Here is a 22,480-nt window from a genome sequence, read left to right as displayed (position 1 = left end):
TTTTTCACTCTTGTGCTGGGCTCCACCATCATTGAGGCTGGGACTGTTCATGGAGCCTTCTCTTCCCATTAGTTGTTTAATGGTCCACCACCATTCACGACTAGCTGTGGCAGGACTGCAGAGCTTTGATCTGATCCATTGGTTGTGGGATTGCTTATCTCTGTCTATATCATGATGCTTCCACTGTTTAGCATGCATGTAGTCCTGTGTTGCAGCTTCCCCAGGTTGGCACCTCATTTTTAGTTACACCTGGTGCTGCTCCTGGCATGCTCTTCTGCACTCCTCATTGAACCAGGGTTGGTCCCCTGGCTTAATGGTAATGGTAGAGTGAGGGATATGTCAGGCCATGTGGTTACAGATTGTGGTGGAATACAATTCTGCTGCTACTGCTACTGCTACTGCTGATGGCCCACAGTGCCTCATGGATGCCCAGCTTTGAGCTGCAAGATCTGTTCTGAATCTATCCCATTTAGCACGGTGATAGTGCCACACAGCACGATGGAGCGCTCCTCTATTGCTGTGGGTCTGGAGCCACACATAGGCCAGACCGGGTAGGAACAGCAGATTTCCTTCCCTAAAGGACATTAGTGAGCCAGATGAATTTTTACGACAAGCCAGTAGTTTCGTAGTCACCATTACTGATTCCACATTTATTTAATTAACTGAATTTAAATTCCACAACTGCCATGGTGGGATTTGAACTCACGGCTCTGGATTATTAGTCCAAACCTCTGGATTACTAGTCCCATAACATAACCACTGAGCTACTGTTCCCGTTATGCTCTCGTCTACACTACTTACTATACCAGTAATCTTTGTGTCATCGGAAAACCTGGATATATGGCTCTCTGTTGTGTTATCCAGGTCATTAAAATAAATAGTGCATAGCTGTGGCCCCAGCACAGATCCTTGTGGGACACCACTAGTCACTTCCTTCCAATTTGAGTACATACCCATTATCCCTAATCTCTGTCTTCTACCACTTAATCAATCTCCTAACCAGGTCAATAATTTGCCTTCAATTCCATGGGGGAGAAATTTGGCCGCTTAGTGCCTCCCGTTAGCACCTGGAGGGGTGGGGGCAGTAACGGGGTGCTAAGGGGTTAGCGACTGGGTGCGGCGAATTTAGCGACGCCCCCGAACTTCAGTGCCGGTTAACCGCCTGGGCCTCTAGCGACTCGCAGATCATTACGTCGTAAAGTACGCAGCGCCCGTTATTGCCCAGAATGTGAAATTGCCTCCTGCCCCTGCGGTAAATCCGGACGTGAACAACGGCGGGAAGAGGAGGCGTTGTCACCTCGGCTGGCCACTTGGGGAGCACTAATTAAAGGAAATGGTTTTCAGGTAGGCCAACCTTTAGTATTTGCACCAATCTTGTGCCTGCTGAAAGTTCTCGATGTTTCATTGCTGCAAGATGTCCCAGCTCTCCACTCTCAGAGTGTTTGGGGCGGTAATGGCAGTCGCGCAGGTCGCCTTGCAATGCAGAAATGCCGACAAGTAGATTGGTGCACCATCATTGGCCCTTCCCTTTGAGTGAGGAAAGCAGCCTCTGATGCCGGTATCATTACGCTTCATATTGTCCAGCGCTCTGCTGCTATCGCCCCGCTCTCGGACTTTAGCACCCGAGAAGAGGTTAGCACTTGATGTAGCACTCCCCTTCCCTCTTGGAACGCTAAAGCTGAATTTCCCGGCAGGAGAGAATCATTAGCGCCTTGTGCTACTTTTTCTACTTTTCAAAAGCTGTGGAATTTCTAGCCCCATAAACTTTGATTGTAGCTCACATTCTCTTTTGTGAAACTTCAATACATGATACAAATTGTATTTTCCTGTCTTCAGGTTATTTAAATGTGACCTCCCTTTGCTGAATTCATTTGTCATCCATCACCAACATTTGTTTTTCCAAGTAGACAACTACTAGATAGTTTAAAATAATTCAAAATGTTTTCCCTACAGCTGATATTAAACCATTGGTCTGTAGTTTGAAGATTTGTCTTGATACTCTTTAAATTATGCAGCATTATTAGTCACTTTCCAACTTTGAGGAATCTCTCCAGTTTAGAAAACTTTCACTTATTTTATTCCCATCTTATTAAGACCTGTGGGCACATGCTGTCTATATTGTAACCATATATCTGATGTTATTGGATGCTGGTTTTCTCTTTTCCTGCTATTCCTGGAATATATCGGTCTCAGGCACCCTTCCCTCCTTTTCCTGAACTGTTCCTTGACGTTCTCAGTAACCTCACATTCAATGTTTATCTTGGCTGCCTGCATTACTGTTTTCATCCACTTTTGCTTACTTAATAATTGACTGACTCTCCTACCTACTAGATTCTTGTTATAAAAGCTTTCTCCTCATCGCTAACGATACATTTTACATCCCCAATGAATCTCACTGGCTTCTATTATTCTTTAATGTGTTTTGGTTTTCAATTGTATGTTCACCATCACCTCCTTATACGTTTCATAGGAACAGGAGGAGGCCATTGAACACCTCAACCCCTTCAGTCTGCTACACCATTCAATTAGATCATGGTTGAAATGACTGTTCTGGTGTGTTGGTTGTGCCCTTGCTGGGCTGGCGTGCTGTTGGCCCTGCAGGGCTGCTGGGTGAGCCTGGCCTTGCTGGGCTGTTGGGCGTGATGGGTCCGATTTCCTGGTCCGGGGTGGTGTCCTTGATCCTTTGGGTGTGTGTTGTGGGCTCGAAAAAGATGGTGTCTGCTGTGGGTTGTTCAGGGCAGTCTGTGAACCGCAGCCTTGTTTGGTCCAGGTGCTTTCTGCAAATTTGTCCATTGTCTAGTTTGATGATAAACACCCTACTCCCTTCTTTAGCTATCACCGTGCACGAGATCAACTTGGGACCATGTCCATAGGTGAGCACAGACACAGGGTCATTCAGATCAATTTCCCGTGACACAATGGCGCGACCATCGTTGACATTTTGTTGCTGCCGCCTGCTCTCTACCTGATCATGCAGGTTGGGGTGAACCAGCGAGAGTCTGGTTTTAAGTGTCCTTTTCATGAGTAGCTCAGCCGGGGGCACCCCTGTGAGCGAGTGGGGTCTCGTGCGGTAGCTGAGCAGTATTCGGGACAAGCGGGTTTGGAGTGAACCTTCTGTGACTCGTTTAAGGTTCTGTTTGATTGTTTGTACTGCCCGCTCTGCCTGCCCATTGGAGGCTGGTTTAAACGGGGTCGAGGTGACATGTTTGATCCCATTGGGGTCATGAATTCTTTAAATTCAGCACTGGTGAAATATGGCCTGTTGTCACTGACCAGTATGTCAGGCAGGGCGTGGGTGGCAAACATGGCCCTCAGGCTTTCAATGGTGGCGGTGGCAGTGCTTCCCGACATTATTTCACATTCAATCAATTTTGAAAAAGCATCCACCACCACCAGGAACATTTTACCGAGAAACGGGCCCACAAGTCGACATGGATCCTCGACCATGGTCTGGAGAGCCAGGACCACAAATTTAGTAGTGCCTCTCTGGGCGCATTGCTCAACTGAGCACACACGCGGCATTGCCGTACACAGGACTCTAAGTCAGAGTTGATACCGGGCCACCGCATGTGGGATCTGGCTATCGCTTTCATCATTACTTTTCCCGGGTGTGTGATGTGGAGATCCGAGATGAATGTCTCCCTGCCCTTTTTGGGTAGCACAACGTGGTTACCCCACAATAGGCAGTCTGCCTGAATGGACAGCTCGTCCTTTCGCCGCTGGAATGGCTTGATTAGCTCTTGCATTTCAACGGGGATGCTGTCCCAGCTCCCAACTGCAGTACACAGTTTTTTACTAGGGACAGCAGAGGATCTTGGCTGGTCCAAGTCCTAATCTGGCGGGCCGTGACAGGCGATTTATCATTTTCAAACGTTTCCATGACCATCCACAAGTCTGCAGGCTGCACCACCATCAACAAGTTTGCAGGCTGCGCCATTTCCACCCCCGTGGTGGGGAATGGTAGCTAACTGAGAGCACCGCACAGTTCTCGGTGCCTGGCCTGTGGCGGATGGTATAGTTATACGCTGATAGCCTGAGTGCCCATTTTTGTATGCGGGCTGAGGCATTAGTATCTATCCCCTTGTTTTCAGCGAACAGGGAAATAAGGGGCTTGTGATCGGTTTCCAGCTCAAATTTGAGGCCACACAGGGACTAATGCATTTTCTTTACCCCGAACACACATGCTCATGCCTCTTTCTCAATCATGCTGTAGGCCCTCTCGGCCTTGGGCAAGCTCCTGGAGGTATAGACGACAGGTTGCAACTTCCCCGCAACGTAGTACACACCTGACTCCGCATGACGACGCATCACATGCTAACACAAGTCTTTTACACGGGTTATATAATACAAGCAGCTTGTTGGAGCATAAAATGTTTCTGGCTTTCTCAAAAGCAATTACTTGGTTTTTTCCCCATACCCAGTTCTCACCTTTACGCAATAACACATGTAGGGGCTCTAAGAGGGTGCTTAACCCCAGTAGGAAGTTACCAAAATAGTAGAGGAGTCCCAGGAATGACCTCAGCTCCGTGACATTCTGTGGCCTGGGCGCATTCCTGACAGCCTCTGTCTTGGCGTCTGTGGGCCGAATGCTGTCCGCCGCGATCTTTCTCCCCAAAAGCTCCACTTCTGTTGCCATGAAGACGCATTTCGACCTCTTCAGCCGCAGCCCTGCGTGCTCCAGTCGCTGGAGGACCTCCTCCAGGTTTTGTAGGTGCTCGACGGTGTCCCGACCCGTGACCAATATGTCGTCCTGAAAAACCACCGTGCGTGGTACCGACTTGAGTAGGCTCTCCATGTTTCTCTGGAAGATCGCTGCAGCCGACCGAATTCCAAACGGGCATTTGTTGTAGATGAACAGTCCCTTGTGCTTGTTGATGCAGGTGAGGCCCTTCGAAGACTCCTCCAGCTCCTGCATCATGTTGGCCGAAGTCAGGTCGAGCTTGGTGAATGTCTCGCCTCCTGCCAGCGTCACAAATAGGTCGTCTGCCTTAGGTAGTGGGTATTGGTCCTAAAGTGAGAAACGATTAATAGTTACTTTATAATCGCCACAAATCCTGACCGTGACATCACCTTTGAGTACTGGAACACTCGGGCTGGCCCACTCGCTGAATTCCACTGGGGAGATGATGCCCTCGCGTTGCAGCCTGTCCAGCTCGATTTCCACTCTCTTCCCTCATCATGTGAGGTACTGCTCGCGCCTTGTGGTGAATGGGTCATGCCTCTGGGACCAAGTGGATCCGCACCTTCGCCCCGGAAAAGTTTCCAATGCTTGGCTCAAAAAGGGAAGGAAATTTGTTCAGAACCTGGGTACATGAGGCCTCATCGACTTGTGATAGCGCTCGGATATCATCCCAGTTCCAGCAGATTTTGTCCAGCCAGCTCCTTCCAAGCTCCTTCCAACTGCCATCGCCCGGGACAATCCAGAGTGGCAGTTCATGCACCGTGCCCTCGTAGGTGACCCTGACACTGGCGCTGCCCAGGACAGTGATGAACTCTTTGGTGTACGTTCTCAGTTTCATGTGGATGGGACTCAGCGCTGGTCTGAGTGTCTTGTTGCACCACAGTCTCCCAAACATCTTTTTACTCATGATGGATTGGCTAGCGCCAGTGTCCAGTTCCATAGCTATGGGTAAGCCATTCAATTCTACATTTAGCATTATATGTGGACATTTCGTCGAAAATGTGTGCACCCCGTGTACTTCAGCATCTGACTTCTCTCTCTGAGACTTGAAATTGTTTTGATCCACCATGGACCGATCTTCCTCTGCTACGTGGTGGTGAGCAGGTTTTGCAGAGCTTGCAGCTCATCTGCAAGCTCGTTGGAGTTGCCCCATTATTCCACAGCTCTTGCAAACATACCCCTTGAAGCGGCATGAATAGGCTGAATGGAAGCCTCCACAACGCCAACAAGGTGTGAATTGCCTTGCATTCATCCTTTGTTGGGAACTCTGAGTCATCTGGGTCACCTGAGGCCTGCTGGCAGTTGCAGACTCGTGGTGTCTGCCCTGTATATTTCTGCTCGCAAACACAGTTCCAGTTAATTTATGAACATTGCTAGCACTTGTGTGCTGAGAGATTTGTTTGGTTTTATCACTGCTGGACATAAACGCCTGTGCTATCGCAATGGCTGGTGTCTCTACAGTCAAACATTTTCGTAGGATGGTCCCGTGGCCAGTGGCCAATGCCCAGTACAAACAAGTCTCTGAGCATCTGCTCCAGGTAGCCATCAAACTCACATTGTCCTGCAAGTTGCCTTAGCTCGGCGACGTAGCTCGCCACTTCCTGACCTTCAGATCGCTGGCACGTGTAGAAACGATACCTCGCCATCAGCACGCTCTCCCTCGGGTTAAGATGCTCCCGAACCAGTGTATACAGCTGCTCATATGACTTATCTGTGGGTTTCACCAGAGCCAGAAGATTCTTCATGAGACTGTAGGTCGGTGCCCCGCAGACTGTGAGGAGGACCGCTCTCCTTTTTGCAGCGCTTCCTTCGTCCAGCTCGTTGTCTACAAAGTACTGGTCTAGCCGTTCGACATATGCTTCCCAGTCCTCACCCTCCGAGAACTTCTCCAGGATGCCCACAGTTTGCTGCATCTTTGCATTGGATTTGTATACTCGTCGCCAGTTATTGTGTTCCGAACTCAGATGAGACTGCACACAGGGTGGTTAAAGTAACAGTGACCTCAGTCTTTATTAGGACACTCCAGAGTGAGGAACAGGCCTTAGGGGCCGGCTTATATACAGTGCTCCCAAGGGATGCTGGAATCCCTTGGGACTTCAGGGGATGCGCTCCCTGGTGGCGGAACATGGGAGTGCATGCTTTACAGATGCACAACAATCTCCTCTCGTTCTGGACTCCCCTACCAAGGGAACAGTAGCATAGTGGTTAAGTTATGGGACTAGTAATCCACAGACCTGGACGAACAATCTGAAGAGATGAGTTCAAATCCCACCACGGCAGCTGGGAAAATTAAATTCAATTAATTGAATAAATCTGGAATAAAAAGCTAGGGGGCCCCGATTGGGCTCGGCGCGGACGTTCTGCCCACAACGCTGAATTGGGTTTAGCGTCCCTCACAGGAAGTGAAGCACTGTCTCTGGCACCCCACTTCCTTTGGGGGCGGGGCCCGGGGCGCTACTGGGGTGAAAAGGAAGGGCCATTGTGTGCTCTGCACGGCCTCTGATGGCCACCAGGGCAGTGTGTGACTGGGCCGAGAGCCCAGTTCGATGACAGAGGGCCGGGCTGCACAATGGCGGCCTGAAGCACGCTATGGCCGCCATGGGGTACTGGCACCCTTCCCTTTAATCACCGCCCCGAGAGCAGACATCCGCCCACGGGACAATTTTCTGCACGTGGCATTGAGGGGTTGGCGGGAACGGCTCTGACATCATCACCATACATGGCGGTCCGGGGCGCGGTGCTGCCGTGCCTACGCAACTTCCTGGGAGGTGGTAGTGCACCCCTCCCTCAGGCAAAAACTGTCTTGCGCCCCTGGAGGTGCTAACAGGCCTATAAAAAGGGACAATTTTGCCCCCTTAGTGACAGTACTGAACTGTTGGAAAAAACCATCTGGTTCACTATTATTGTTTAGGGGAGGAAATCTGCCGTTCTTACCTGGTCTGGCCGAAGTGACTCCAGACCCAAAGCAATGTAATTAACACTTAACTGCCTCTGAAATGGCCAAGCAACCACTCAGTTGTAACTGTTACAAGAACGAATAATATGAATTAAACTGGACGGACCACCTGGCATCGACCTCGGCATTGGCTTCGGACGCGACAGCAGTACACCCAGCCCAGTTGACCCTGTAGTCTTCCTCACTAACCACTGGGGACTTGTGCCAAAATTGGGAGAGCTTTCCTACAGACCAGTCAAGCAACAGCCTGACATAGTCATACTCACAGAATCATACCTTTCAGCCAATGTCCCAGACTCCTCCATCACCATCTCTGGGTATGTCCTGTCCCACCAGCAGAACAAACCCACCAGGGGTGACAGCACAGTGGTATACAGTCAGCAGAGCAGGTCTCCAGTCATCTTGGTTGACCCTTGCCACTGGATAACTGCCCAGCTCTGTCAAGCCCGTGTGGTGGCTGGTGTGCCATGGACACCACACATTAAAAATATTCACGTACAGGCATCTTCCACCCCCTCAACTGGAGTTCAGGACTGGAATATCGAGTCCTTCATTGAAACATCTGTGAACTCATGTGGAAGCAAGTCATCCTCATTCGAGGGACAGCCTATGATGATGAATGAAACAGTCGGGAGGGAGTGGCCCTGGGAGTTTCCAACATTGAATCTGGACCTCATGAAGTCTCATGGCTTCACCTCAAGAAAACCTCCTGCTGATTACCACCCACCAGCCTCCCTCAGTTGATGAATCAGAATTCCTCCATGTTGAACACAACTTGAAAGAAGCACTGAGGGTAGCAAGGGCACAGAATGTAGTCTGGGTGGGAACTTCAATGTCCAACGCCAAGAGTGGCTTGGTAGCACCACTACTATATTCCGACAATTGATAGTCTAGGGGCTATAGCGGGGGAGGAACTTAATACAATCACAATCACTAAGGAGGTGGTACTCAGTAAGATAATGGGACTAAAGGCAGATAAATCCCCTGGACTTGATGGCTTGCATCCTAGGGTCTTAAGAGAAGTAGCGGCAGAGATTGTGGATGCATTGGTTGTAATTTATCAAAATTTCCTGGATTCTGGGGAGGTCCCAGCAGATTAGAAAACTGCAAATGTAATGCCCCTATATAAAAAAGGAGGAAGACAAAAAGCAGGAAACTATAGACCATTCAGCCTAACATGTGTGGTTGGGAAAATGTTGGAGTCCATTGTTAAAGAAGCAGTAGCAGGACATTTGGAAAAGCAAAATTCGGTCAGGCAGAGTCAGCATGGATTTATGACGGGAAAGTCATGTTTGACAAATTTGCTGGAGTTCTTTGAGAATCTAATGAACAGGGTGGATAGAGGGAACTGGTGGATGTGGTGTATTTGGACTTCCAGAAAGCATTTGACAAGGTGCCACATGAAAGGTTACTGCACAAGATACAAGTTCACGGGGTTGAGGGTAATTTATTAGCATGGATAGAGGACTGGCTAACTAACAGAAAACAGAGAGTCGGGAAAAATGCTTCATTCTCAGGTTGGCAACCAGTAACTAGTGGGGTGCCGCAGGGATCAGTGCTGGGACCCCAACTATTTACAATCTATATTAACGACTTGGAAGAAAGGACTGAGTGTAACGTAGCCAAGTTTGCTGATGATACAAAGATGCGAGGAAAAGCAATGTGTGAGGACGACACAACAAATCTGCAAAAGGACATAGACATGCTAAGTGAGTGGGTAAAAATTAGGCAGATGGAGTATAATGTTGGAAAGTTTGAGGTCATGCACTTTGGCAGAAAAAAATCAAAGAGCAAGTTATTATTTAAATGTAGAAAGATTACAAAGTGCCGCAGTACAGCCGCACCTGGGGGTACTTGTGCATGAAACACAAAAGGATAGTATGCAGGTAAAGCAAGTGATCAGGAAGGCCAATGGTACCTTGGCATTTATTGCAAAGGGGATGGAGTATAAAAGCAGGGAAGTCTAAACTACAACTATATAAGGTACTGGTGAGGCCACACCTGGAATACTGCGTGCAGTTTTGGTTTCCGTATTTACGAAAGGATATACTTGCTTTGGAGGCAGTTCAGAGAAGGTTCTCTAGGTTGATTCCGGGGATGAGGGGGTTGACTTATGAGGAAAGGTTGAGTAGGTTGGGTCTCTACTCATTGGAATTCAGAAGAATGAGAGGTGATCTTATCAAAACGTATAGATTATGAGGGGGCTTGACAAGGTGGATGCAGAGAGGATGTTTCCACTGATGGAGGAGACTAGAACTATAGGGCACGATCTTAGAATAAGGGGCCGCCCATTTAAAACTGAGTAGAAATTTAATCTCTCTGTAAATCTGTGGAATTCACTGCCTCAGAGAGCTGTGGAATCTGGGACATTGAATAAATTTAAGACAGAAATAGACAGTTTCTTAAACAATAAGGGGATAAGGGGTTATGGGGAGCGGACGGGGAAGTGGAGCTGAGTCCATGATCAGATCAGCCATGATCGTATTGAATGGTGGAGCAGGTTTGAGGGGCCGTATGGTCTACTCCTGTTCCTATTTCTTATGTTCTTGTTCTTAATGACCAAGCTGGCCGAGTCCCAAAGAACGTAATTGTCAGACTGGGCCTGCGACAGTTGGTGAGAGAACCGCCACGAGGGAAAAACCTACTTGACCTTGTCCTCACCAATCTATCTGTCGCAGATGCATGACAGTATTGGTAGCAGTGACCACCACACAGTCCTCGTGCAGACAAAGCCCTGTTTCCATATTGAAGACACCCTCCATCGTGTCGTGTGGCACTGTGCTAAATTGGATAGATTCAGAACAGATCGAGCAGCTCAAAACTGGGCATCCATGAGGCGCTGTGGGCCATCAGCAGCAGTAGAATTGTATTCCACCACAATCTGTAACCTCATGGCCCGGCATATCCCTCACTCTACCATTACCATCAAGCCAGGGGATCAACCCTGGTTCAATGAGGAGTGCAAAATGAGGTACCAACCTGGTGAAGCTGCAACAGAGGACTACATGCATACTAAACAGTGGAAGCAGAATGATATAAACAGAGCTAAGCAATCCACAATCAATGGATAATTCAGTTGTAAATGATGGTGGAGAATTAAACAACTATCACGAGGAGGAGGCGCCAGGAATATCCCCATCCTCAATGATGATGGAGCCCAGCATGAAAGTGCAAAAGACTAGGCTGATACATTTTTTTACCATCTTCAGCCAGAAGGGCCGAATGGATGATCCATATCGGCCTCCTCCTGACTTCCACACCATCAAAGAAGCCAATCTGTGTGATATCAAGAAATGACTGTGCGCACTGGATACAGCAAAGGCTATGGGATCTGACAATATCCCGGTTGTCATGTTGAAGACTTGTGCTCTAGAACTAGCTGCGCCTCTAGCCAGGCTATTCCAATACAGCTACAACACTGGCATTAACCGTCAATGTGGAAAACTGCCCAGATATGTCCTGTCCACAAAACGCAGGACAAACCCAATCTGGTCAATTACTGCCCCATCAGTCTACTCTCAATCATCAGCAAAGTGATGGAAGGTGTGGTCGACAGTGCTATCAAGCGACTCAATTTGGATTCTGCCAGGACCACTCGGCCCCAGACCTCATTACAGCTTTGGTCCAAACATGGACAAAAGTGCTGAATATCAGAGGTGAGGTGAGCGTGACTGCCCTTGAAATCACAATAGCATTTGACCAAGTGTGGCATCAAGGAGCTGTAGTAAAATTGAAGTCAATGGGAATTAGGGTGAAAGCTCTCCACTGGCTGGAATCAAATGAAGATGGTTGTGGTTGTTGGAGGTCAATCATCACAGCCCCAGGACATCACTGCAGGAGTTCCTCAGGGCAATGTCTTAGGCCCAACCATCTTCAGCTGCTTCATCAATGATCTTCCCTCCATCATAAGGTCAGAAGGGGATGTTCACTGATGACTGCACAGTGTTCAGTTCCATTCACAGCTCCTCAGGTAATGAAGCAGTCCATGCCCACATGCAGCATGATCTGTACAACATTCAGGCTTGGGCTGATAAGCGGCAAATAACATTCGTGCCACAGAAGTGCCAGGTACTGACCATCTCCAACAAATGAGAGTCTAACCACCTCCCCTTGATATTCAACGGCATTATCATCACAGAATCCCCCACCACCAACATCCTGGGGGTCACTATTGACCAGAAACTTAACTGGACTAGCCACATAAATACTGTGACAACAAAAGCAGGTCAGAGGCTTTGTATTCTGTGGCAAGTGTCTCACCTCCTGACTCCCCAAAGCCTTTTCACCATCTACAAAGCAGAAATCAGGAGTGTGATGGAATACTCTCCACTTGCCTGGATGAGTGCAGCTCCAACAACACTCGAGAAACTCAACATCATCCAGGACAAAGCAGCCCGCTTGATTGGCAGCCCATCCACCCCGTTAAACATTCACTCCCTCCACCACCAGCGCGCAGTGGCTGCAGTGTGTACCACCTACAAGATGAACTGCAGTAACTCGCCAAGACTTCTTTGGCAACACCTCCCAAACCCGCGACCTCTAGCACCTAAAAGGACAAGGGCAACAAGCACATGGGAACACCACCACCTCCAGGTTCCCCTCCAAGTCACACACCATCCTGACTTGGGAGCACCTTCACCACATGGGCTACAGCGGTTCAAGAAGGCGGCTCACCACCACCTTCTCAAGGGCAGTGAGGGATGGGCAATAAATGCCGGCCTTGCCAGCAACGCCTACACCCTGGAACAAGTAAAAACAAAAGTTTCTCTGTATGTACCCTATGAATCCTTTTAACATTTTAAAAACTATAATTAGATCACCCCTTAATCTTCAAAACTCAAGGGAATACAAACGATATTTATGTAACCTGTCCTCATAATTTCACCCTCTAAACTCTGATATGATTCTGGTGAATCTGGGCTGTGCACCAAGACCAATGCATCCTTCCTGAGGTGTGCTGCCCAGGACTGAGCGCAGTGCTCCAGATGGGCTCTGACCAAGGCTCTGTACAACCGAAGCATCGCTTCCTGCCCTTTGTATTCCAGCCCCCTTGAGATAAAGGCCAACATTCTATGAGCCTTTTCGGTTGCTTTTTGTACCTGCCCACTGGCTTTACTGATTTGTGTACTTGGATTCCCAAATCTCTCTGCTCCTCCACAGTTCCTAGTTCCTCACCAGTTAGAAAATATTCCGACTTGTCTTTCTTGGGTCTAAAGTGGCTGAGCTCACACTTGGCCACATTGAGCACCATTTGCCATAGTTTTGTCCACTCACTTAATCTGTCTACGTCCCTTAATAACTTCCTGCTCCCATCTACACTGCTTACTGACCCCTCACAATTTAGTGTCATCTGCAAACTTGGATATACAACTCTCTATTCCTTAATCCATTTGATAAATCTGGTGAAAAGGTGAGACGTCTGGACAGCTCCTGGGGAACACCACTTGTCACATCTGGCCACTTTCCCAATTCCCACCTCCTGCAGTATATCTTCAATTATTAGTGTGTTACAAATATGTGAAAAGATGGACAGGAGTAAATCAGCTGGACCATCAAACTTGTCGCAATCAATTATGATGTAACTAAGCATCTTGATGCCCAGTGAACACTCTCTCTTATGGTCTTGAAATCTCTTGGCACAGGTGAAAACTTTATTATAAAAAAACATTGACCAATACAGTAAAAATATCTGGGAAATTCCTCTGTGACGCCAAAGACGATCAACAAAAGTTCAGGACCGTGAAGTACATACCCAACATTCCACATCCTAGTGTATACAATGATAGCAGCCACAGCAAGAAATCGACCAGACCGGTTTATGTAGTGTTAAGACAAATCCGCACTCACCACATGAGCCGGTAACTTGTTCCAAGTGTTGACAACCCTTGGTGATACCAAATCTAGTTTTGTGCCTGTGTAGATTATCTCATTGACCCTTCCTTGTCTCTAACCTATTTAGTTCAAATAGTTTCTTCACACAGACAATCTAGTACTATTATCATTTTAAACACTTCAATTTATTATCCCCAAGTCTACACTTTTCCAAAGTAAAAGGTTCCTGTTGTGATAACTACGAGCTTTTAAACTAGGTATTATTCCTGTTGTGGCCCACATCACAGGTCGTGTACATTCCGAGACTCACCTACTATAACGCCTAGGTCCCTTTCCCACTCAAAAGACTTCAATTCTGTACGAAGCATGGTCCATACATACCATGGGCCTGAATTTGATCACCTTACCACCCACTCCCACCGACATTCCTCCTGAAGATCCACCCAGTGCCACTTTCGACGTGGCCTGGAGCGGGATGGAGCGGGCGGGAGGGGAGAACCTCCGGGAACCGCCCGCTGAAATCAGCGGACGGCTGAGTGGCGCAACTGAGCTCCCGCCCGCCGAGCTCCCAGATGGGTGTGGGCGGGAGTCGGCGCCAGAACGGGGGTGGGCCGCTGGCTGGAGGCTGGTCTGTCCTCAACGGTCGGTAGGAAGATCCTGAAAAAAAGGTTAATGAACTTTAAAAAAAAACTTTTCACAGTGAGTTACCTTGATGGGGTCCCCTGAAGGTCTTCAGGTGTTTTTTTTTTATGCTTTTGATTTTCAGGTCTTCGACCCTCCGTGGGCCCCGACTCCATCCTTGATGGCACTTGGGTGGCAATGGCCTTTGCCGCTGAGAATGAGAGCACCTGCCGGCTGCCGCCCAGATTGGTGGCGTAAATCGTCTATTTGCCGCCCGCCGACCTTCGAGGGACCTTGGTGATGAAAACCCCGCCCAAAGTACCGTCAGGTACCTCGGCAGCCATCGGCGTTCCTTTGGGCGGCATTTGGGCGGACAGAGGCCTTCATCAAATTCAGGCCCTTAGTGTTAATGCCACCAACATGTGTAATACTGCATTATTCTATGTTAAATGCCATCTGCCATCTGGATTTGCAGTCTCAGTCATTTAGGGCAGAGAAATTGGGTGTATTTGCGCCTCCCATTATTGCCTCCGGGGTACAAATAATTTTGAGACCGGGCTTGGCGCCACCAACGACTCCCGCTAAATTTGCGGGAGTTCAGCAGCAGCGCAATGGCATTGTGCCCCAATCTCCTGCACCCGATGATTGTGATATCATCAGCCTGCGCATCGCCCCTGTTATCACCCCTGAAGCAGTGCCGGGCGATAACAGCAATAGTTTCAGGGGACGGTAGCGGGCGGCCAACCGCTACGGGGGCACAATTTAAAGGTGAGATGGCCGACGGCTGCCGAAAAAATCTGCCGTTTTGCTTCCTGCTCCGGTTGTGCTTTGGTCGCGGGGTCGGTGCCGCGATCGCTCAGCCCGGCATTCTGCTTGAGTGCCCGATAGATCGCGCGCCACCCCCGCTCCCCGGTGGTCCAGGTAGGTAGGTTTCCAATATACAGATTGTTGTATATGGAGAAAGAGTCAGACTGAACACTGTGAGCGCAAAGTAAAGTGTGACCTTAGTCTTTCATTGCAGGTCTCCAGAGTGCCTCACCAACCTGTGAAGCCTCCTTAAATACCTGTGCTCCCAAGGGATTATGTGATCTCTTGGGACTCCAGGGGATTAGCCCTCTGGTGGCTGTACAGAGTAAATACAAGTCCACAAATATAACAACACTCCCCCATCCCCCCTCCAAAGTCAATAGGGTGACTATTTACAATGTGAGTCGATCTGGGGCCCTTCTTGCCCTGGTTGATCGTCTCGGTGTGAAAGCTGGTGTTGTTGAATCATTTGTTGGGCCCTCGTTGGGCTGGTGTGCAGCTGGCCTTGCTGGACTGCCTGGTGTGTTGGGCCCTGCAAGGCTGCTGTGGATGATGGGTTCTGCTTCGTGGTCAACCGTGGTGCCGGTTGCAACTGGTGTGTATGTTGGGGGATCAAAAAAGGTAGGGTCCAAGGTGGGTTGCTCAGGATAGTCCGTGAATCTGAGTTTGATTTGGTCCAAGTGTTTCCGGTGAATGAGTCCATTTGAAAGTTTGACCGCAAACACCCTGTTCCCCTCTTTGGCCACGACAGTGCCAGAAAGCTACTTGGGACCTTGTCCCTAATTTAATACAAACACAGGATCATTGATTTCAATCTCGCGTGACACATTTTCACTATAATGGTATGCACTTTGTTGAAGCCGCCTGTTCTCTACCTGTTCATGTAGATCAGGGTGAACTAACGAGAGCCTTGTCTTAAGTGCTCTTTTCATGAGCAGTTCAGCAGGTGAGATCCCAGTGAGTGAGTGAGGTCTCATGCAGTAGCTAAGCAGGACTCGGGATAGGCGAGTCTGCAGTGAGCCTTCAGTTACCCTCTTCAAGCCTTGCTTGATGGTTTGCACTGCTCTCTCTGCCTGACCATTGGACGCTGGTTTAAACGGGGCAGATGTGAAATGTTTCATCCCATTATGGGTCATGAATTCTTTGAACACAGCACTGGTAAAATATGGTCCGTTGTCGCTCACCAGGACATCAGGTAGGCCGTGTGTGGCAAACATGGCCCTCAGGCTTTCTGTAGTGGCAGCGGACGTGCTAGCCGACATTATCTCACATTCAATCCACTTGGAGAACGTGTCTACACCACAAGGAACATTTTACCCAAGAATGGGCCTGCATAGTCGACTTGTATCCTACACCACTGTTTGGAGGGCCAAGACCATAAACTTAGCGGCGCCTCCCTGGGTACATTGCTTAACTGCGAGCATGTATTACATCTGTGAACGCAGGACTCTAAGTCCACATCGATACCGGGCCACCACACGTGGGATCTGTGTATCGCTTTCATCATTACGATGCCTGGGTGGGTAATGTGGAGGTCATTGATGAAGGTGTCTCTGCCCTTCTTGGGGACCACTACTCGAATACCCCACAGAAGACAGTCTGCCTGTACAGACATTTCACCTTTGCGCCGCTGGAACGGCTTTATCTCTTCCTGCATTTCCACTGGGACACTGGACCAGCTCCTGTGAAGCACACAGCTTTTGACTAGAGATAATAAAGTGTCCTGGCTTGTCCAGGTTTTGATCTGTCGGGCAGTGACAGGTGATTGCTCAGTCTCAAATGCTTCCATAACCATGGCTAGATCTGCGGGCTGCACCATTTCTACCCCCGTGGTGGGCAATGGGAGCTTACTGAGAGCATCGCGCAGATTTCTGTGCCTGGCCTGTGGCGGATGGCATAGTTGTATGCGGACAATGTGAGCGCCCATCTCTGGATGCCGGCCGATGCATTGGTATTTATCCCTTTACTCTTGGAAAACAGGGATATAAGTGGCTTATGGTCAGTTTCCAATTAGAATTTTAGCCCAAACAGGTATTGATGCATTTTCTCATAGACACACGCTAACGTTTCTTTTTCAATCATGCTGTAGGCTGTCTCAGCCTTAGACAGACTCCTGGATGCATAAGCAACCGGTTGCAGTTTCCTGAAATCATTAGCTTGTTGCAATACACACCCGATGGCATATGACGATGCATCACATGCTAGTACCAAATGCTTACATGGATCATACAACACAAGCAATTTGTTTGAGCATAACAATTTGCTCACTTTTACAAAGTCATTTTCTTGGCTTTTGTCCCAAACCCATTCGCCCCCTTTTCGTAGTAAGACATGTAGTGGTTCTAGCAGTTTGCTGAGGCCCGGTAAGAAGTTACCAAAGTAGTTCAAGAGTCCCAGAAACGACCGCAGCTCCGTCACATTCTGTGGCCTCGGTGCGTTCTCAGTTGCCTCTGTCTTCGCGTTAGTGGGCCTGATGCATTCCGCCGCAATCCTCCTTCCCAAGAACTTGACTTCAGGCGCCAGGAAAACCCACTTAGAGCATTTTAATCTGAGCCCCACACGTTTGAGGCGAATGAGAACCTCCTCCAGGTTCTGCAGGTGCTCGACTGATTTCCGACCTGTGACCAAGATGCCATCCTGGAAGAACACGGTGTGCGGGACCGACTTCAGTAAACTTTCCATGTTTCTCTGGAATATCGCCGCCGCTGATCGGATTCCAAACGGGCATCTGTTATAAACAAAAAGATCTTTGTGTGTGTTGATGCAGATGAGGGCCTTCAATGATTCCTCCAGTTCCTGCATCATGTAGGCTGAAGTCAGATCCAGCTTCGTGATTGTCTTTCCTCCCGTCAGCATTGCAAAGAGGTCGTGGCCTTTGGTAGTGGGTATTGGTCCTGCAGGGTGAAACGATTGATAGTTACTTTGTAATCGCCACATCTCCCTTGAGGACTGGGACAATAGGACTGGCACACTTGCTGAACTCAACCGGTGAAATGATGCCCTCTCTTTGCAGCCAGTCTAGCTCGATCTCTACCCTTTCTCTCATCATGTACGGTACTGCTCTAGCCTTGTGATAGATGGGTCGTGCCCCCTGAATTAGGTGGCACTTTTGCTCCTTGGAATTTCCCGATGCCTAGTTCGAACAGCAAAAGAAATTTGTTTAAGACCTGGGCACACGAAGTGTCATCGGCGGGCGATAGTGCTCGGATGTCATCCCAGTTCCAGCGAATCTTTCCCAGCCAGCTCCTGCCGAGCAACGTGGGACCATCGCCCGGTACCATCCAGAGTGGTAGCTTGTGCACCGCTCCAATGTAGGAGACCTTTACGGTAGCACTGCCGATTACAGGAATCTGTTCTTTAGTGTAAGTTCTTAGTTTCGTGCGAACTGGAGTTGAGACTCGCCTTGAGGCCTTGTTGCACCACAACCTTTCGAAAGTCGTTTTGCCGCACATGATGGACTGGCTCGCACCCGTGTCCAGCTCCATTGACACCAGGAGTCTATTTAGTTAAACATTCAGCATTATCGGGGGACAATTCATGGTGAATGTGTGCACCCCATATACCTCTGCCTCCTCTATCTAAGGCTCTGGTTCGTTGTGATCCTCCGTGGATCTGTCCTCCTCTGCAATGTGGTGGTTTGCAGGTTTAACAGGCTGTGCAGCTCGCTCATTAGAGGTGTCCCATTGTTCAACAGCCCTTGAATCAGCATGAATGGAAACGATGATCACCCCCGCAGTGCCAACAAGGTGTTAATGGCCTTGCATTCATCACCCTTGATGGTGGACTTTGAGTCATCTGCGGATGTGCAGCTGCAGGTATGCGTGACCTGCCCTGTATGTTACAATTCGAAAACAACATCACTTTGTTCACAGTACTTGTAACAGCACTTGTGTGCTGAGAGATTTGCTTCGTATTGTCACTGGTGGCAATGATCGCCTGGGCTATCGCTATGGCCTTACTCAAGGTTGGGGTCTCTACAGTCAAAAGTTTGTGAAGTATGGTTTCTTGGCCAATGCCAAGTAAAAAAAGTCTCTGAGCATGTGCTCCAAATGTCCTTCAAATTCGCAATGTCCTGCAAGTCGTCTTAGCTCGGCGACATAACTCGCCACTTCCTGACCTTCAGACCTTGCCATCAGAACACTTTGCTTCGGGTTCAAATGCTCTCGGACCAGTGTGCACAAATCGTCATCCGATTTCTCCGTGGGTTTCACTGGAGTGAGCAGATTCTTCATGAGGCCATACGTTGATGCCCCACAGACGGTGAGAAGGATCGCCCTTCATTTGGCAGCACTCTCTTCCCCATCTAGCTCATTGGCCACGAAGTATTGGTCGAGTCGCACCACAAAAGTTTCCCAATCATCTCCCTCTGAAAATTTCTCCAGGATGCCCACTGTTCTCTGCATCTTTGGGTTCGCTATCTTTATCTTGTCGCCGGTTGTTGTATATGGAGAAAGAGCCAGACTGAACACTGTGAGTTCAAAGTAAAGTTTGACCTTCGTCTTTTTTATTTGCAGGTCTCCAGAGTGACTCTCCAATCTGTGAGGCCTCCTTAAATACCTGTGCTCCCAAGGGATTATGTGATCCCTTGGGACTTCAGGGGATGAGCCCTCTGGTGGCTGCACAGAGTAATACAAGTCCACATCGATAACACAGACTATACAGTTTGGGTCCTTCCCTTTAATTCAGGGAAGAGCCCGTCATTTGCTACAGCGCTACGCGGCCCCGTATGTCGCACCGGTGGGCCCTGCGCCCTGCTCACGAGCCTTGCATTCCGCTACCACCCCAGGAAGGAAGTGGACCGCTTGATTTGCACTCCACTTCCTTTCGGGGATGGTAAGCCGAATTTATCACGAGGGGCGGGACTTCTGTGCCTGGTGCAAAGTCTCGTGCCTCTCGAGTACTACTGCCCCCAAACTGGGTGATACCTAATTTCTGGGCCTTTGGGTCCAAACACAAGCACAGATATTTGGGTCATCTGTGAACTTGCAGACACTATCGTCTAAGTCATTAATGAGCTTGTGAAAAGTAGTGGCCTTAACACAGATTCCTGTGGGACTTCACCAATAATCAGTCTCCGTACAAAACCACCTGCTTCAATAACAACCCTCCTGCTGCAAGAATTCAACCAATTGCCTGTCAAATCCAAGATCTGCCCTCATATTTCATGGCAGTATCTCATGAAGCAACATATTGTTCAGCACCTTGTCAACAGCTTTATGTCGACAAAGGAACAGGAGGAAGCCATTTGACCCCTTGAGCCAATTTTACCATTCAATTAGATTCTGGCTGATCTGTACCTTAATCCCATTTACCAGCCTTTGCTCCATATCCATTGACACCCTTACCGAACTAAAATCTATCGATCTTAGTCTTGAAAGCTCCATTGTCCCAGCATTCACAACCTTTGGGGAGAGAGAATTCCAGATTCCCACTTGCCTTTGTGTGATGAAGTGTTTCCTGATTTCACTCCCGAATGGCTTAACTCTAATTTTAAGATGATGCCAAACAGTGATACACGGAATAAAGCTCAGCATAATATCACAGCGTGCTGCACAGTACACAGTCCCAATCAGCGGTACACGATCGCTGACAGTGCCATTCAGGGCCACACTAGACCACATGATGTTACGCAGTTCCCAGTGTGTCAGGGTTTACCATTGTAACAACCCCTGCTGCTTTTCTCTCTTTTATCTTGTACCACCTCTGAGTGCGGATTATCTGCCTGTGGGTGGGAATTGAATGAATTTTCTCGGTTCTACATAGCAGGCTGTGGGCTGTGCACTTGCTGCTCACACTGGGAGTTCTCCTGGGATTGCCTTTCCGCTTTTTATAGAGAGGACTGGTCAGCAGTCAGACTAGAATTGTAACCAATTGATTTTCTAAATAAAACATTAACAAAGCAGAGGTGTCAGGGTTCACCTCCAGCACATGGTGATGGACGCAAGGACTGTTTATTCACTCCACTTCTCGTCTTTAGCAAAACATTGTCGCAGCTGTTGACTGCATTGCTCTGTGCAAACAACTTGCTCGAGTCAGCTTTGATCTGCATTGCGTTAGACCAAAGCAGAGGGAACGTGCAGTGATTCTGGAGCCCTCATGTTGGATCTGGCTAGAACTCAGCTTGTGGCTGGTAAATACACAGCAAAACATTGGTCTACACAGAACACAGAACCACACAGTACGCAGAACCACACCACACAGAACACAGAACCGCACAGTACGCAGAACTACACAGTATGCAGAACCACACAATATGCAGAACCACACAATTCACAGAACAAAGTACGCAGAACCACACAGTACACGGTACAGAGTCTTCTTCTTAGGCAGTCCCCTGGAGTCGAGGATGACTTGCTTCCAGATTAAAATGAGTTCTCAGGTGACTGATGAGACCAATGCGGGATATACAGTCTCTGCCACAGGTGGGACAGACGGTGGTTGGAGGGACGGGTGGGTGGGGTGCTTGATTTGTCGTATGCTCCTTCCGCTGTTTATGCTTGGCTTCCACATGCTCCCAGTGAGGAGACTCGAGGTGTTCGGTGCCTTCTCAGATGCTTCTCTTCCACTTTGACCGGTGTTGGGCCAGGGATTCCAAAGAGTCGGTGAGGACGTTACGTTTTTTCAAGGAGGCTTTGAAGGTGTTCTTGAAGCATTTCCTCTGCCTTCCTGAGACTCGCTTTGCATATCTCGGAGTAGAGCTCTTTTTTCGGGAGTCAAGTATCGGGCATGTGGACGATGTGGCCCATCCATCGGAGCTGATCGAGTGTGGTCAATGCTTCGATGCTGGGGATGTTGGCCTGAGCAAGAACGCTGATGTTGGTGTGCCTATCCTGCCAATGGATTTGCAGGATTTTGTGGAAGTAGCATTGGTGATACTTCTCCAGTGCTTTGAGGTGCCTACTGCACATAGTCCATGTCTCGGAAGCATATAGGAGGCGGGTATAACCAATGCTCTGTAGACCATGAGCTTGGTGTCGGGATTGAGATCCTGGTCTTCAAACACTCTTTTCCTCAGGCGACCGAAGGCAGCACTGGCATACTGAAAGTGGTGTTGGACTTTGTCATCAATTAAACATTTACATTAAACATCCGTAAGACAAAAGTTCTCAACCAGCGTGCCCCTGCTGCACAATACTGCTCCCCGATTATCAAGATCCATGACGAGACCTTGGACAATGTGGACCACTTCCCATACATTGTGAACCTACTATCAGCAAGGACAGAGTACACAGTACCACACAGTACACAGTATGCAGAACCACACAGTACACAGAACCACACAGTACGCAGAACCACACAGTACATAGAACCACATAGTACGCAGAACCAGACAGTACGCAGAACCAGACAGTACGCAGAACCACACAGTAGGCAGAACTACACAGTGTGCAGAACCACACAATGCATAGAACCACACAATACATAAAAGCACACAATGCATAGAAACACACGGTACGCAGAACCACACAGTACGCAGAACCACACAGTAGCAGAACCACACAGTAGCAGAACCACACAGTACACAGAAGCACACAGTACGCAGAACCACACAGTATGCAGAACCACACAATATGCAGAACCAC

The 22,480-nt window shown here is 48.7% G+C and overlaps 1 protein-coding gene across 1 annotated transcript in view; it reads right to left on the bottom strand.

The window, feature by feature from the left end:
- Window positions 1-22,480, bottom strand: part of LOC139225847 (netrin-3-like) — a 594,849-nt gene that overhangs the window by 51,690 nt on the left and 520,679 nt on the right. The gene's annotated exons all lie outside the window — the stretch shown is intronic.

This window comes from Pristiophorus japonicus, chromosome 15, assembly GCF_044704955.1.
Source record: "Pristiophorus japonicus isolate sPriJap1 chromosome 15, sPriJap1.hap1, whole genome shotgun sequence".
In the NCBI taxonomy this organism is placed as follows: Eukaryota; Metazoa; Chordata; class Chondrichthyes; family Pristiophoridae; genus Pristiophorus; species Pristiophorus japonicus.
Note: the sequence above shows the minus strand (reverse complement) of the source record. Positions and strands in the feature narration are given on the sequence as shown.